The sequence below is a fragment of the Oncorhynchus mykiss genome, chromosome 31 (genome assembly GCF_013265735.2).
Source record: "Oncorhynchus mykiss isolate Arlee chromosome 31, USDA_OmykA_1.1, whole genome shotgun sequence".
Taxonomy (NCBI): domain Eukaryota; kingdom Metazoa; phylum Chordata; class Actinopteri; order Salmoniformes; family Salmonidae; genus Oncorhynchus; species Oncorhynchus mykiss.
Genome location: NC_050571.1, coordinates 40,280,971 through 40,299,419, shown reverse-complemented (window position 1 = coordinate 40,299,419; position 18,449 = coordinate 40,280,971).

Genomic DNA, 18,449 nt, shown 5'->3' with positions numbered 1-18,449 from the left:
ATCCTGCTGGAAGGTGAACCTTCGTCCCAGTCTCAAATCTCTGGAAGACTGAAATAGGTTTCCCTCAAGAATTTCCCTTTATTTAGCGCCATCCATCATTCCTTAAATTCTGACCAGTTTCCCCGTCCCTGGCGATGTAAAACATCCCCACAGCATGATGCTGCCACTTCCATGCTTCACGATTTTTTTTAAATAAGTTATTTTTTTCATTTCACTTCTATTTTGTGTATGTCCATTACATGAAATCCAAATAAAAATCCATTTAAGTTACAGGATGTAATGCAACAAAATAGGAAAAATGCCAAGTGGGATGAATACTTTTGCAAGGCACTGTAATAGAACGAGGTGGTAAGAGCTGTACAAACCATTTGAATGTAGCACTCTGAGAAGACCCTGAATCTCAGCCGTCGTAATACCATGGTAACAAAACATATTGTCGATGTTAGAACATTCAGTTCAAACGGATTTCTCAGTTCTAGCCCAAATCTAATTTCTTACATTGGACTAATGCATATTAATGTGCCATTACCATGCTCCCAGGCTTCTAAGACACATGGCTGTGGTGAGTGACTATTGTCACTCGCTCCTCAAAAGAAAATCATGCCGTTCAACATGCTTTGACAAGACAATTTCCCCAGCTGTGGTTATTACCACATTATACATTAATGGATAATAAATGAATTATGATTAAATAAATTAATACGCTGTCATAGCAGATATGGATATGGGAATGCTGCATGTTGAGGCCTGTTAGAGTGTAGAAATCTACATTTATGTGGGATGAATATGACAATTAAATGGACTTTAACAAGTCTTACTGTAAATTGTCTCACTGAGTTTAAACAGCATACAATAACTTGGACTAGGATAGAGCTTTGCATAGCATCATGACCCCCATACCCAACGGTCTAGAACAGAGTGTCACGTTTCTTCAAAATCGAACCCAGAAGCAGACCAGGACAAGGAGAGTAGGAAGAAGGTGAGTATTTATTTACAAGTGAATGTGAATGGGTAGATATATCCAGGTGGCGTAGCGGGTGTGAGTTGATGGGAGTAAATAGGTGGATCCAATGGGGAAGCGGAATCCTCCGACGACCAGACGGGAATGGGGTAAATGATCCGGGTGAGTAACTGAAGACAGAACAAACAGAGGTAAGTTCAAGGCAAGCAATACGTAACAACAAAACAAATTCTATCAAACTTGAGGCTGATACTCTGGCACAACATACTGTTCATGGCTAACGATCCGGCAGGGAATGGATGTCAGGTCCGGGCTTATGAAGAGGAGAGATGATGATCAGGACCAGGTGTGCAGATAGCTGATGGGATACAGGTGCGGGTAATCAGAAACCCCAACTGGCTACATTGCCCGGCAACCAGACAGGGTGCGTTCCAGGACGCCGGAAAAAAACTCTCCAGGACAGAACATAGGCAAAAAACAGACTCAGGAAACGGGATTCGTGACAGTACCCCCCCCTCCGACGAACGCCACCGGGCGGACTACCCGGAGCGCCAGGGTGGAGGCGGTAAAAGTCACGAAGCAGGTCATCGTCAAGGATCTGACGCCGAGGAATCCAACTCCTCTCCTCAGGACCATATCCTTCCCAATCCACTAAATACTGGAACCCTCAACCCCGCCGTCTGGAGTCCATGATGCGGCGCACCGTGTAGACAGGACCACCTCCGATCATCCGAGGAGGAGGACGAGGAGGGGGTAACAGAGGATTGAGGTGAACCGGCTTGAGGCAGGAGACATGAAAGGTGGGGTGTACTCGAAGCGTTGCCGGCAATTTGAGTCGGACCACAGCAGGGTTAATGATTCTCTCCACCACGAACGGACCAATGAACTTTGGTGACAGTTTCCTCGACTCAGTCCGTAGAGGAAGATCCCGTGTAGCCAACCACACCTTATCTCCGATGGTATAAGCGGGAGCAGGAATACGGCGACGATTCGCCTGTATCTGATACCGGTCAGAAACTCTAAGGAGGACCTTCCTGGCCCAATGCCAGGTCCGGTGGCAACGACGAATGTGGGCCTGGACAGAAGGGACCGAAAGATCCCTCTCCTGAGAAGGAAACAAGGGAGGTTGGTATCCGTACAGGCATTGGAAGGGGGACATCCCAGTGGCAGATGAAGGAAGGGTATTATGGGCATACTCGACCCAGGGTAATTGAGATGACCAAGAGGTGGGATCAGAGGAGACAAGACAACGCAGCGTGGACTCCATCTTCTGGTTGGCTCTCTCCGCCTGACCATTAGATTGGGGGTGAAATCCAGATGTGAGACTGACTGTAGCTCCAATGGCCAAACAGAAGGATTTCCAGACAGCAGAGGTAAACTGAGGACCACGGTCAGAAACAATGTCACAGGGCAACCCGTGGACCCTGAAAACCTCCCTAACCAGGATCTCGGACGTCTCAGTGGCAGAAGGCAGCTTGGAGAGGGGAACAAAGTGGGCAAACTTGCTGAATCTATCCACAATGGTCAGAATAACCGTGTTACCAACAGAAGAGGGCAACCCCGTGACAAAATCCAGGGCCAGATGCGACCAAGGTCGCCGGGGAATAGGTAGAGGGTGAAGAAGCCCAGAGCTGGCCCGATTGGTACTTTTATTCTGCGCACAAACAGGACAAGCGGCAACAAACCTCCGGGTATCTTCTCCCATGGCAGGCCACCAAAATCGTCTGCGCAGTAGCGCCATAGTCCGAGCAACACCAGGGTGACGAGCTATCTTGCTGGCGTGGGACCACTGAAGGACAGCAGAACGAACCGACTCAGGCACGAACAACCGACCGGGTGGACCGTTACCGGGCCCGGGCTGTGTCCGAAGAGCCGCCATCACCTCCTCCTCAATCCTCCATGTAACGGCTCCCACGACAACGTTCTGGGGAAGAATCGTCTCAGTCTTGGCCTCACTCTCCTCCGTCTTGGAGAACATCCGGGACAGGGCGTCCGCCTTCCCGTTCTTCGACCCAGGTCGGAACGTCAGGGAAAAATTGAAGCGTCCAAAAAAAAAAGCCCACCAGGCCTGACGAGAGTTTAGACGTTTAGCCGATTGCACGTAAGCCAGATTCTTGTGGTCGGTCCAGACCACAAACAGTTGCTGCGCTCCCTCCAACCAGGGATGCCACTCCTCCAAGGCAAGCTTCACAGCGAGAAGCTCCCGGTTACCCACATCGTAGTTTCTTTCAGCTGGAGAAAGACGACAAGAGTAGAAGGCGCAGGGATGGAGTTTACCGTCAGTGGAGCTACGCTGGGACAGGATGGCGCCCACCCCCACATCAGACGTATCCACCTCCACAACGAACTGACGGGAAGTGTCAGGTTGAGAGAGAATCGGGGCGTTGGTGAATCGGCTCTTCAAATCTAGAAATGCTCGGTCTGCCTCAGGAGACCAACAGAACTTTCTGGTGCAAGACGTCAGTACAGTTAAAGGGGCGGCCACCCGGTTGTAATCACGGATAAACCTCCGATAAAAATTTGCAAACCCCAGGAATCTCTGGAGCTGCAATCTCGAACCGGGCTGGACCCAATCCCGAACCGCCCGAACCTTCTTGGTCCATCTTGATCTCTCCCCTGGAGATGATGTAACCGAGGAAGGACGTCGTGTGGGCGAGAAAATCACACTTCTCAGCCTTCACGAACAGATGGTTCTCCAATAACCGCTGCAGGACCTGCTTGACATGTTGAACGTGGCTAGAAAGCTCCTTCGAGAATATGAGGATATCATCCAGGTAAACAAACACAAAAATACCAATCATATCTCTCAGAACGTCATTCACCATACTTTGGAACACAACAGGAGCGTTGGTCAGTCCAAACGGCATCACCTGGTACTCGAAATGTCCCATCGGAGTATTGAACCCAGTCAACCACTCGTCCCCCTCTTTGATCCGAACCAAATGATAAGCATTACGTAAATCAAGCTTCGTAAAAACCGTAGCACCCTGTAAAGAATCGAAAGCTGAGCTCATCAAGGGCAGGGGATACTTGTTCTTGACCGTAATATCATTCAAACCCCGATAATCAATACACGGTCGAAGAGTGCCATCCTTCTTGCTCACAAAAAAAAAATCCTGCTCCCAGAGGTGATGACGAGGGCCGAATGAGACTTGCAGCTAGAGACTCCTTGATGTAGGTCTCCAAGGCCTCACGTTCAGGTCGAGAGATACTGTATAACCGTCCTTTGGGAAAGGCGGCTCCAGGAAACAGATTAATCGCACAGTCATAAGGTCGGTGGGGAGGAAGGGACTGAGCCTTCTGTTTACTGAATACTTCACCCAACTCGTGATATGTTTCTGGAACCAGGGACAAATCAGGAGGAGCAGAGTCACTGACCTGACTGGAAAGGGCAGGAGAACAGGCAGTCCTAAGACAGTTAGCATGACAATCATTGCTCCAACTAGTTACCTTACCCGTCACCCAATCAAACGAGGGATTGTGTTCCTTCAGCCAGGGGTAACCAAGAACCAGAGGAACATGGGGCGAGGACAGAATGAAGAAGGAGATAAACTCTGAATGATTACCCGACAACAACATCTTAACCGGTTCAGTCCTCATAGTGATCCGTGCCAGACTACTGCCGTTCAGAGTGGTTGCTTCAATGGCTTCCGGCAATTGCTCCTTGGAAAGCCCCAGCTGTTCCACCAAGTCAGCATCAATAAAGCTGCCATCGGCACCTGAATCAATAAAAGCGTTCATCTCTAAGCTCTGATCCTTATTCATAAGGGTCGCAGGAAAACGGGGTCTGACAGGATTCTTGAGAGGTTGAATCTGGCTCGCTAAAATTCCTCCCCAAAACTAGCGAGCCGGGCAGTTTACCGAGCGCTGTGGACAAGCGGAGATGTAATGTCCTGAGCTACCACAGTAGAGACAGCTGTTGGTCTCACGTCTACGTTGGCGCTCCTCCTTAGTTAGCCCGTGTCGCCCCACTTGCATTGGTTCAGGCTCTGGTGGCAAGACCCCTCCACTAATCCCGTGTGGGGAATAACGATCAATACGTTCTGGTTCACTTCCTGAACCGAATGGTAACCGAGTTGCTGATTGATTGGATGGGCCCCACTGCTTCTCCCTCCTTCTCTCTCGGACTCTATTATCTACCCGAATAGATAAAGTGACCACGCTGTCTAGGTCACTAGGCTCTGGATAGGATATCAGCTCGTCCTTGAGTTGCTCCGACAACCCCTGGTAAAAAGCCGCTTGTAGTGACTCCTCATTCCAACCACTCTCCACAGACAATGTCCTGAACTTGATCATAAAGTCTGCCACACTGCGAGCTCCTTGGCGAAGAGTGAACAAACGTTTAGCTGCGTCCTTACCTCGGACTGGATGGTCAAAAAGCCTTCTCATCTCTCCCGTGAATTCCTGGTATGAAGCCATGCAGGTCCCCTGTCGTTCCCAAACGGCTGAAGCCCATTCCAGAGCTCTTCCACACAGCAGTTCAATAACAAAGGCTATCCTAGCCTTGTCAGTGGCGTAAGAATGGGGCTGCAGATCAAAAACTAACCCACACTGCATAAGAAACTAACGGCATCTTCCCAAATCCCCTTCATAATTATCAGGCGTCGGTACCTTGGGTTCACGGAAGGAAACCGCATCAGGCATGGCAGGTGAGATGGGTGAAACAGGTGGTGAATGACTCGCCAGCAAACTGAGCTGATCCTGGATCTGTGTCAAGCTAGCAGATAAGTTCTGGATTGCAACCACTATCTCCTGTAGCGCCGTCTTGTGTTGTCCCAATGTCTTCCCCTGCTGGGTAATGGCATGGCAAACGGAATCCAGGTCCGCTGGGTTCATTCTTGGCCGGATCGTTCTGTCACGTTTCTTCAAAATCGAACCCAGAAGCAGACCAGGACAAGGAGAGTAGGAAGAAGGTGAGTATTTATTTACAAGTGAATGTGAATGGGTAGATATATCCAGGTGGCGTAGCGGGTAGCGGTGGTGAGTTGATGGGAGTAAATAGGTGGATCCAATGGGGAAGCGGAATCCTCCGACGACCAGGCGGGAATGGGGTAAATGATCCGGGTGAGTAACTGAAGACAGAACAAACAGAGGTAAGTTCAAGGCAAGCAATACGTAACAAACAACAAAACAAATTCTATCAAACTTGAGGCTGATACTCTGGCACAACATACTGTTCATGGCTAACGATCCGGCAGGGAATGGATGTCAGGTCCGGGCTTATGAAGAGGAGAGATGATGATCAGGACCAGGTGTGCAGATAGCTGATGGGATACAGGTGCGGGTAATCAGAAACCCCAACTGGCTACATTGCCCGGCAACCAGACAGGGTGCATTCCAGGACGCCGGAAAAAACTCTCCAGGACAGAACATTGGCAAAAAACAGACTCAGGAAACGGGATTCGTGACACAGAGTGCCCAATCATCTTTCAGATTGCCTTCCCATCCTTAGGACTATACCATCTAAAAAGTACAGGAGGACTTCTACTTCACCTTGAAAACAGGTAAGTACAGAAAATTAAACATTTTATATTTCTTGTGAAAATACTATATAGTGTACATGTGACACCAGTTCAAAATAATAGTTTTGGGGGGTATTTACAGTAATATCAACTATACCATTTTGATGTTTCGTTGCCCAGCTCCGTTTGTGCTTGTATTGTGTAAGGTGAGGGAAACCATCAGATAAATCTTGACGGATCAGCTTTATACCACTGGTGTTGGTTTCTGGGTAGACGTTTTCATTATTTAAATACACGGTTGGACTTTCAGTCTTGGCAGGATGAGTTTTGTATTAGCCACCATGTGGTGCCAAGGTACAGTAATTCCAGCCTTTCAGCACCTACTGACCTTTTTCTTATTTCCCAAGTGCTGCATAGCGCTGCATATTCTGGGAATAACAGATAGGACTCCCATCACTGTTGCTGGATGGAGTTACATGTTTTCATTACAATCTTACTTGACAAAGCTGTTGTGCTTGTCTTGCAATGCCAATAACCCTCTAGGCCAGATCCAATCAACACACAATTTGGGGTTAATATTTGATTTATTTGTGAAGAAACATAAATGTTTCAAATGTTGTGGTTGAAATCTAGGTTACATTGTGACAAAAGAAAATGTATGTTGAGGACTTTTGGGTAATAAAAAATACCAACAGTTATGTTTATGCCAAGTGATTACATTGGTAAAGTAAATATAAATAACGAGGGGAACGTTGGACAATATTTTGCCCAGGGAGTATTAACTAAAAGTCTGAGATGTATTGTACAATGTTTTCACACAGGGTCTTCGCATCCATGGGAGAATACTGATTTATGTACTGTACTACTTTTTGCTCACTTTCTTGTGACAAACAATTTCACCCCAGCTATCTGAATTAAGGGGCAATTTGAATGGAAATCTAATAAACAGAGGACATGCATGAGTTGCCTAAGTCAGTTTTACTTACTGGGGGTATGGTGGTGAAATTACTGTAGTCAGTCCTGGAGTCACATTTCCATGTGCTTCCATTTTGATATGCAAAGACCACTCTTGGCTGAGTAATTGCTCATTAGCATCTGATGAAGAGAGTGAGAATAATTTGGCTCTGCATCCAGACAGCCGTTTGAGTAAGGGGCTGCAAGCGAGGCACTTGGCTTCCGAACACACACAGGCGCTTCGGTAAGACTGCATATACCAACCTTAGTTATGCCAGAGCCAGGCACAGATTCATGATAAATGCTATATAACAAGCAAACACAGATTTAGGAATAAACCTCAGCTTGTTTCACCCCCAAATGTATATGGAAAATGAGCTTTGCAATTGTCTGGCTCACGTGACGCGAGGTAGCTTATGTGACTGATATAATTTTCTTAAAATCCATGATGAGGGTTTATTTTTAGGGGTGTTCCTCCTTTTTTTCTCCTTTCCTGTTTCCTGATCCCTTCTGTCTTTTCTTTGATCACTTCAGCTGATGGATCTTACACATCATGTAAAGCTGTTCCGGAAATAGCCACTTGCATTGTAAGTCACTGCTACTCTAAATGTAATGTGACAGGAGGCACGTTTAAGCATGCCACACGGCTTCTCACCCATGGCTGTATTTGCACTGACAGTGCATGTGATGATCCTTGCTTGAATACATGACCTTGAGGGACAGAATGTGTCCAAGATGACAACTCTTATTTTGTAAATGGGTTTAGACAGAATTTCTGTCAATGTGTGCGACCTCCTCTCCAACTATACCGTGGATGGTATTTTAGAGGGGGCATTCAATTAATACAATACAATGGATACATGCACTCATTGGCCAAAGCATGGATGTGCCTAGCATGCCATATACAGTACTAGGAAAAATGCCAAGGGGGTGAAAACTTTTGCAAGCCACGGTACATGCAATGTTGCCCTGAAGTCACGGACTGTTGGAATTTCTCAATGTGTGAATGTATGTATATATACAGTGGGGCAAAAAAAGTATTTAGTCAGCCACCAATTGTGCAAGTTCTCCCACTTAAAAAGATGAGAGAGGCCTGTAATTTTCATCATAGGTACACTTCAACTATGACAGACAAAATGAGAAAAAAAATCCAGAAAATCACATTGTAGGATTTTTTATGAATTTATTTGCAAATGATGGTGGAAAATAAGTATTTGGTCACCTACAAACAAGAAAGATTTCTGGCTCTCACAGACCTGTAACTTCTTCTTTAAGAGGCTCCTCTGTCCTCCACTCGTTACCTGTATTAATGGCACCTGTTTGAACTTGTTATCAGTATAAAAGACACCTGTCCAGAACCTCAAACAGTCACACTCCAAACTCCACTATGGCCAAGACCAAAGAGCTGTCAAAGGACACCAGAAACAAAATTGTAGACCTGCACCAGGCTGGGAAGACTGAATCTCCAATAGGTAAGCAGCTTGGTTTGAAGAAATCAACTGTGGGAGCAATTATTAGGAAATGGAAGACATACAAGACCACTGATAATCTCCCTCGATCTGGGGCTCCACACAAGATCTCACCCCGTGGGGTCAAAATGATCACAAGAACGGTGAGCAAAAATCCCAGAATCACACGGGGGGACCTAGTGAATGACCTGTAGAGAGCTGGGACCAAAGTAACAAAGCCTACCATCAGTAACACACTACGCCGCCAAGGACTCAAATCCTGCAGTGCCAGACGTGTCCCCCTGCTTAAGCCAGTACATGTCCAGGCTCGTCTGAAGTTTGCTAGAGAGCATTTGGATGATCCAGAAGAAGATTGGGAGAATGTCATATGGTCAGATGAAACCAAAATATAACTTTTTGGTAAAAACTCAACTCGTCGTGTTTGGAGGACAATGGAAAGGGTTTCCTTTCCATATTCCACCGGTGGTAGGGTGAAGTTGCCCCTAGAGGCTGATTTGGGGTTAGTTTTGCATTTTCCCCACTAATGATTAAAGTTAGTCTTGTGGGAGGTGAAGCTGATACTAGATCTATACCTAGTTGAAATATCACCCTGGAGCATTTCACCGAGGAAGGCCAATCTAAAGGTCACTGGCATATTTCAAAAGACACAGCCCAGGTGTGCTAATGAATAAATTATTGAAGAAACACTCAGACATGATTAGTTAATGCTATCATTAAATTATTCCGCCCTTTGAAAATGCCAAAACAAGTGCCTGTCACAGATATAAGCCTGCAGCCCTTGATAGTTTTTGAGTAGCTGTGTTTTAAAGAATTGGTGTTTTGCAAGAAATGCTTTGATTTGTAATATTTGAATCTGAGCCTTCTGATTGGATCAAAACTATATGTCAATGGTTCCAGCACCAGGAACTTGTAGTGAAGAGCAGGGATGTGCATTCTGAAGGAATGAGGAACGTAGTAACCTTACTACAATAGGTTACTACAAAAGGGGGGCGGGTTTGTTGCTTTTTCTGTCATGAGTTTCCAGACATTCATTTCCATATCTACAGGTTTCCCCCAGTCTGTGGATTGCATCCCGTTTGGGTTGGGATTAGCATCGGGTGCATATGGTAGGCATGGCGATGGAAAGAACACATAGATTTGTGGAATGTGTGGACCGATGACAGACGAGGAGATAAATGAGTGTGATTAGAGGGTTTTGGGAAGGCATTTACGCCAGACACAGGCCAATCTCCAGAGTTAATGGGCTGAAACAGATGGAAATGGGCGGATAGATCGGTCACGATGACGCTGCATCCCCATATCGCCAGCTGTTCGGAACCATAATGAGTTATGATGAATGGAGATGTGGGAAAACTTGAAGTTCACACATCGAATCGAATGCCAGATCAGCATTTGGGGCACGAGTGAGGAAGGTAAGTACTGAAGCAAAATTACAGAGGCTGCCATTATTTAGTTATATTAAATGACTCACTTACTTCAATGTGTTACTTAGAAATGTCAAGCTCCATCAGTGACAGGGAAGCCTAACACTAAATCAATGGGTGTTGAATCAACTGAACAAAAAGGAGTAATGTGTTCGCGCTCAAAAAGATTGCATAAAGCTTACTTAATTATTAATTATTTTTTTAATGATTTTCACTGCATCAGGGATAGTGTACACAGATGTTTGGGGCTTTACAGCCTTCTTTAGTTATTAGGAAACAATTCTCTTTTAATTCAAAACAGCATTTGTAAAGAACATCCGATGAGCAGCAGGTGCTTCTAATCCGGGTTTGACACTCATCTGCCAATCAGGATGTGGCTTTTCTGGTCTACCAATATACAAATGACAAAAATAAATACAGAGTTATAGGGTATGGGGAGCAGGTACGAAGGGCAACTCACAAATCAACCCGCCCCAGGTGTCCGCCCACCTAAATACATCATATCAGTTCATGAGATTAGTGTTGAATCAACTGGCCGGCCCCTATCAGAATAGATAATTGGCCATATTAGGGGACTGTCGTTCTGAAGTCCCACACCAGAGCTGCTGGCTGGGGATAAAAAGGATGTAATCTGAGAGTAAAGAAAACATACTGTACAGGGACAGGAAGTAAAATTGACTAAATTGACACTTTCCCTTCTAGCAGGAGCTGCTTCCTGAACTGTACAAAGCCGCATATAACCTTATCGGAGTGAGGGTTGACCTGTCCTTCAATGTGAGTTTGACCGCATGAAGATGATAACAAGTGCTCACGCTCATCTCCCGATTTTTCCCTGCAGCAGGGTAGCGTTGACGTTAACCGAGGGATTCGAGATCCCTGCCGCCTTGGGATGACATCCATGAAAGCAACACCTGCTGACCTCAAACCTCCACGCTAGTTCACTGCATTCAACACATGCAGACATTTTTCCTTCTTGGATGTGGTGAGGATGAGCAGAAATTGTACTGCTTAGGTATTAGTATCCTTTAATGTAAGTCAGCTTGTGCCAAATCTTATATTTAGATTGTTGGTTCATTTGTTTTTGTGAAGTTGTGTTGACAGTGCCACCACTTGGCTAGCCATATCTCTTTCTGCTTGGCAGTTGGATGAGAACAGCAAACAGATCATATGCTTTTGGAGTTCTCACTGGTTGATTTGCATACACTAAGCGTGAGGCAAACAGAACGACAATTAAGTCTGGCTGCACAACCGATTGGTAAATGTACTGCAAATTGAGAAATCATGTGACCAAACTGAATAAAAATAATTAGAAACTACACTATAAAACAAAGTAATGACATAAAGAACAATAGTAAAAAGCTTTGGAGCACCTTCAATCAAATTTGGGGAAAAAAGGTATACTCAGCTCCATCATTCATTAAATCAGATTGTTCATTAATTGCAAAACTGGCTGATATTGCCAACGTCTTGAATGATTTTTTCATTGGCAGGATAAGCAAACTTAGACATGACATGCCAGCAACAAATGCTGACACTACACACCCAAATATATCTGACCAAATTATAAATTCCGTAATGTGAGTTTGGAAGAGGTGAAAAATTGATAGACAACAATCAACAATGTCAAGCCACCAGGGTCTGACAACTTGGATGGAAAATTACTGAGGATTATAGCGGCAATATTGCCACTCCTATTTGCCATATCTTCAATTTAAGCCTACTAGAAAGTGTGTGCCCTCAGGCCTGGAGGGAAGCAAAAGTCATTCCGCTACCTAAGAATAGTAAAGCCCCCTTTACTGGCTCAAATAGCCAGTAAAGGCTAATAGGCAAATAGCCTGGCAAATAGCTAGGCTATGGCTGGCTCAATCAGCTTGACACCAACCCTTAGTAAAGTTTTAGAAATAATTGTGTTTGACCAGATACAATGCTATTTTACATGAAACAAATTGACAACAGACTTTTGGGACAAATCATTCACTAAACCCTAACCCTAAACTAAATCTTGTAACAAATAATGTGTAAATTGAGCAAGTTGAGGTGACTAAACTGCTTGGAGTAACCCTGGATTGTAAACTGTCATGGTCTAAACATATTTATACAGCAGTATCTAAGATGGGGAGAAGTCTGTCTATAATAAAGAGCTTCTCTACCTTCTTAACAACATTATCAACAAGGCAGGTCCTACAGGCCCTTGTTTTGTCGAACCTGGACTACTGTTCAGTCATGTGGCCAGGTGCCACAAAGAGGGACTTAGAAAAATGACAATTGGCTCTGAACAGGGCAGCACGGCTGGCCCTAATTGTACACAGAGAGCAAACATTAATAATATGCATGTCAATCTCTCTTGGCTCAAAGTAGAGGAGAGATTGACTTCATCACTACTTCTATTTGTGAGAGGTATTGACATGTTGAAAGTATCGAGCTGTCTGTTTAAACGACAAGCATACAGCTCAGACACCCATGCATACCCCACAAGACATGCCACCAGAGGTCTCTTCACAGTCCCAAAGTCCAGAACAGACTATGGGAGGTGCAGAGTACCACATAGAGCCATGACTACATGGAACTATATTCCACATCAGGTAACTGATGCAAGCAGTAGAATCAAATTTTAAAAAACGATACAAATACACCTTATGGGACAGTAGGGACTGTGAAGCAACACAAACATAGGCACAGACACATGCATACACACACACACGCATGATAACATACGCACTATACACAGATGTACACATGGATTTTGTGTTGTCGATATGTGGTAGTGGAGTATGGACGTGACGGCACACACTTAGTGTGTTGTGAATTTTGTTATGAATGTACTGTAATGTTTTAAAATTGTATAACTGCCTTAATTTTGCCGGACCCTAGGAAGAGTAGCTGCTGCCAGTGGCCATCGAAGGTGAGTATTTGTCCACTGAAGTCAGGTCAAGACCCTGGTGAGGATAACGAGCATGCAGATGAGCTTCCATGAGAAGGTTTCTGACAGTTTGTGCAGACATTCTTTGGCTGTGCAAACCCACAGTTTGGGTTGGGTCTCAGACCATCACGCAGGTGAAGAAGCCGGATGTTGAGGTCCTTGGATGTCGTGGTTACACATGGTCTGTGGTTGTGAGGCTGGTTGTACGTACTGCTAAATTCTCTAAAACGACGTTGTTGGCGGCTTATAGTAATGAAATGAACATTCAATTCTCTGGAAAAAAAGCTCTGGTGGACATTCCGTCGGTCAGCATACCATTTGCACGCTCCCTCAAAACTTGAGACATCTGTGGCATTGTGTTGTGTGACAGAACTGCACATTTTAGAGTGACTCTTCATTGGCCCCAGCACAAGGTGCACCTGTGTAATGATCGTGCTGTTTAATCAGCTTCTTGATTTGCCACACCTATCAGGTGGATGGATTGTCTTGTCCAACTTGTGCACAACATTCGCAAGAAATAAGCTTTTTGTGATTATAGAACATTTCTGGGATCTTTTACTTCAGCTCATGAAACATGGGACCAACACTTTTATATATTTTTTCAGTATAGATGTTAGCCTACTATATGTGTTATCTGGTACGGCCTTTCCTACAACACATCCATGAATCAAGAGTAAAATCACTTTTAATTTGATCCATTCTGACTTGATCAATTAAACTAAAGTCTCAGTCAACCCCTGTGTATAAGGGAAGGTTATTATCGGAAGTTGCGAATAAACAATGGCTGGTGCCCATTATCCAAACAAATAACAAATATCACAGATGGCAAAAACAATTATTCTGCAATGCCCTCATTTGAAACACAACAGAGATTTGCCAACCTGTGGCTGGCTGCTAGAAAAAATGGCTAATCGAAAAGAGACAGAGAGATCAGCATGAATATAATGCACCAAATACCATCCCATTTGTTTTCTGGGGGGGGGGGGGGGGGGGGGGCACTGACAGGAGAAAGGGGAAATGAAAGGATGGATGACAGATTAAATGTTAAATAAAATGACAAGGATGCAGAGGGAAGATAACATTAGCAAGTGACCAAATTGGTTTGCCACCTTCATGAAAGGCTAACACTCACAGGTGACATAGTCATGGGTAAATATTAATTGTGTGCACTTAGCATTTGGAGAACTAATAACAAAGATGATCAAAGGATAAAAAATATATTGATGACAGTGGTTGGACTGCAAGTGAAATTTTGTGGAATTGATCTTTGGTTTATATATATATATATACAGTATATCATCTTGAAAGTTATGTAAGAAAGCAACCAACAAGCCAAATGACCAAAATTCCCAATTAAGAAGAAAATACTCACAAAGTTGACAAAATAACAACCAGCAGTGCCATTAAAGTTCATAATCAGCACATTTCTGCTATGGCAAGGGGTGAAAATCCTTCAGGAGGGCTGGCGTTTCAGTCATGAAGAAAGACATGGTGAGCTATGAGACATGGGAGGTTTCTGGGCCTGGCTTTAAAATATCTGCTTGGAGAGAGATAACAGAGAAATCCAGGGAGTGATGGATACCGTCTTCACTCAATCCCCCACTTATACTCTTAACTGCCGCTCATATTTTGGTTTAAACTCCGTGTCTATGTTTGGCCTCATCACTCTGGAGACAACTAATGTTATGTCACCATTAACGACTTCTGAGTTCAGTCTGACTGACTCAAAATCGTAGCTTTTAATATACAATACCCATTGTACTTAGACAAGAGGAACTTGAGACATGTACAGCACGCTCCCTTTTTTACTTGATATTACATTTCAGTCTCTTGGAACTGAGTGTCAGGGTGTTTACTTTTGGATCTTTGTGCGTTATCTGCAATGCTTGAATTCCATCAGAGTAAAAAAATATTTTAAAAATCCTAGCCCCCATATTTTCAGCCACATTTGAGCCAGTGGATGAATGTAATCTAGAGGCCATTTTTAATCAAACCATGTTCCCCTACATTAACTAGTTTCATTGTCCCATAAAGTGACATCCATAATGTAAAGACTCTGCTGACAAGTCCATGATCCTATCTTCCCTTCAACGGTTCATTTTAAATAATGAATTTAAACTCAGTAAAGTTTGAATTAACATGAATCAGCCTGAAATGTATTTTTTGAATCTGAATAAATTAGTTTTGGACTGTTTTTAGGAACTGACAAATGCCTGAAGAACAGTGATAAAGACAGTGGCGCTACTACGGAACGTACAGTTGAAGTCAAATACATTTCAACTCAGTTTTTCACAATTCCTGACACTTAGTCTGAGTAAAAATTCCCAGTCAGTTAGGATCACCACTTTATTTTAGGATTGAGGTCAGTGCTTTGTGATGGCCACTCCAATACCTTGACTTTGTTGTCCTTATGCCATTTTGCCACATCCTTTTTTTTTTACCTTCATTTAACTAGGCAAGTCAGTTAAGAACAAATTCTTATTTTCAATAACGGCCTAGGAACAGTGGGTTAACTGCCTGTTCAGGGGCAGAACGACAGATTAGTGTGTTTTTTTCAGTTCTGCCCACACCTTTTCTATTAGATTGAGGTCAGGGCTTTGTGATGGCCACTCCAATACCTTGACTTTGTTGTCCTTAAAGGCACAGTCAACTTCTGACCCACTGGAATTGCGATACAGTGAATAATAAGTGAAATAATCTGTCTGTAAACAATTGTTGGAAAAATGTATTGTGTCATGCACAAAGTAGATGTCCTAACCCGATTTACCAAAACTATAGTTTGTTAACAAGAATTTTGTGGAGTGGTTGAAATCTAATTGAAAAGTTGGCCCAGGCCAAACGTGTGGCTGTGTGTGTTGGACCTCAGAGCATTTGTTCAAAATAATTTCCGGCCGCATGCTGCAATTCTGAATTAATTTGAAAAAAATAAAAAATCACAACTGAATGTGTATGGCTGGTGGAGAGAGGTGAACGAACCCCCACAGTTATTTCCAGTCCCTCTGACAAGCACAGGCTTATACTGCTAATGAACAGATCTCCCCTAAAGATCACCAAAATGGTCTTCAAATCAACAAAAATAACTCAGACACTTCACACATAATCAGGGGTGCAATCAGCACAGAGGAGCACCAACATGTTCAACGATAAGAGAGTGAGGGAATCAGGGCATCACCACGCTTCGTATTGACAGATTTTATGTAAATTCTGAATTATGTACAAAATATAGTTTAGTACAGAGACGAATAAAACACTAATGCTCAGAATGCTTTGAATGTTAAAAGTACCATCTTCCAGTCCATCACCATATTTAAACGCATATACAGTGCCTTGCGAAAGTATTTGGCCCCCTTGAACTTTGCAACCTTTTGCCACATTTCAGGCTTCAAACATAAAGATATAAAACTGTATTTTTTTGTGAAGAATCAACAACAAGTGGGACACAATCATGAAGTGGAACGACATTTATTGGATATTTCAAACTTTTTTAACAAATCCAAAACTGAAAAATTGGGCGTGCAAAATTATTCAGCCCCCTTAAGTTAATACTTTGTAGCGCCACCTTTTGCTGCGATTACAGCTGTAAGTCGCTTGGGGTATGTCTCTATCAGTTTTGCACATCGAGAGACTGACATTTTTTCCCATTCCTCCTTGCAAAACAGCTCGAGCTCAGTGAGGTTGGATGGAGAGCATTTGTGAACAGCAGTTTTCAGTTCTTTCCACAGATTCTCGATTGGATTCAGGTCTGGACTTTGACTTGGCCATTCTAACACCTGGATATGTTTATTTTTGAACCATTCCATTGTAGATTTTGCTTTATGTTTTGGATCATTGTCTTGTTGGAAGACAAATCTCCGTCCCAGTCTCAGGTCTTTTGCAGACTCCATCAGGTTTTCTACCAGAATGGTCCTGTATTTGGCTCCATCCATCTTCCCATCAATTTTAACCATCTTCCCTGTCCCTGCTGAAGAAAAGCAGGCCCAAACCATGATGCTGCCACCACCATGTTTGACAGTGGGGATGGTGTGTTCAGGGTGATGTGCTGTGTTGCTTTTACGCCAAACATAACGTTTTGCATTGTTGCCAAAAAGTTCAATTTTGGTTTCATCTGACCAGAGCACCTTCTTCCACATGTTTGGTGTGTCTCCCAGGTGGCTTGTGGCAAACTTTAAACGACACTTTTTATGGATATCTTTAAGAAATGGCTTTCTTCTTGCCACTCTTCCATAAAGGCCAGATTTGTGCAATATATGACTGATTGTTGTCCTATGGACAGAGTCTCCCACCTCAGCTGTAGATCTCTGCAGTTCATCCAGAGTGATCATGGGCCTCTTGGCTGCATCTCTGATCAGTCTTCTCCTTGTCCTTGAAAGTTTAGAGGGACGGCCAGGTCTTGGTAGATTTGCAGTGGTCTGATACTCCTTCCATTTCAATATTATTGCTTGCACAGTGCTCCTTGGGATGTTTAAAGCTTGGGAAATCTTTTTGTATCCAAATCCGGCTTTAAACTTCTTCACAACAGTATCTCGGACCTGCCTGGTGTGTTCCTTGTTCTTCATGATGCTCTCTGCGCTTTTAACGGACCTCTGAGACTATCACAGTGCAGGTGCATTTATAAGGAGACTTGATTACACACAGGTGGATTGTATTTATCATCATTAGTCATTTAGGTCAACATTGGATCATTCAGAGATCCTCACTGAACTTCTGGAGAGAGTTTGCTGCACTGAAAGTAAAGGGGCTGAATAATTTTGCACGCCCAATTTTTCAGTTTTTGATTTGTTAAAAAGGTTTGAAATATCCAATAAATGTCGTTCCACTTCATGATTGTGTCCCACTTGTTGTTGAATCTTCACAAAAAAATACAGTTTTATATATTTATGTTTGAAGCCTGAAATGTGGCAAAAGGTCGCAAAGTTCAAGGGGGCCGAATACTTTCGCAAGGCACTGTATACTGAGTGTACAAAACATTAAGAACACCTTCCTAATATTGAGTTGCACCCATTTTGCCCTCAGAACAGCCTCAGAGACATGTGTATGACACATACACGTCTCAGTTTTCTCAAGGCTTAAAAATCCTAATTTAACCTGTCTCCTCCCCATTTAACAAGATACATCAATAAGGGATCATAGTTTTCGCCTGAATTCACCTGGTAAATATATGCAATGAAAAATGTTTTGTACATTCATTGTGTATATACACAGCACCAGTCAAACTTTGGGACACACCTAGTCCTTCAAGGGTTTTTCTTTGTTTTTACT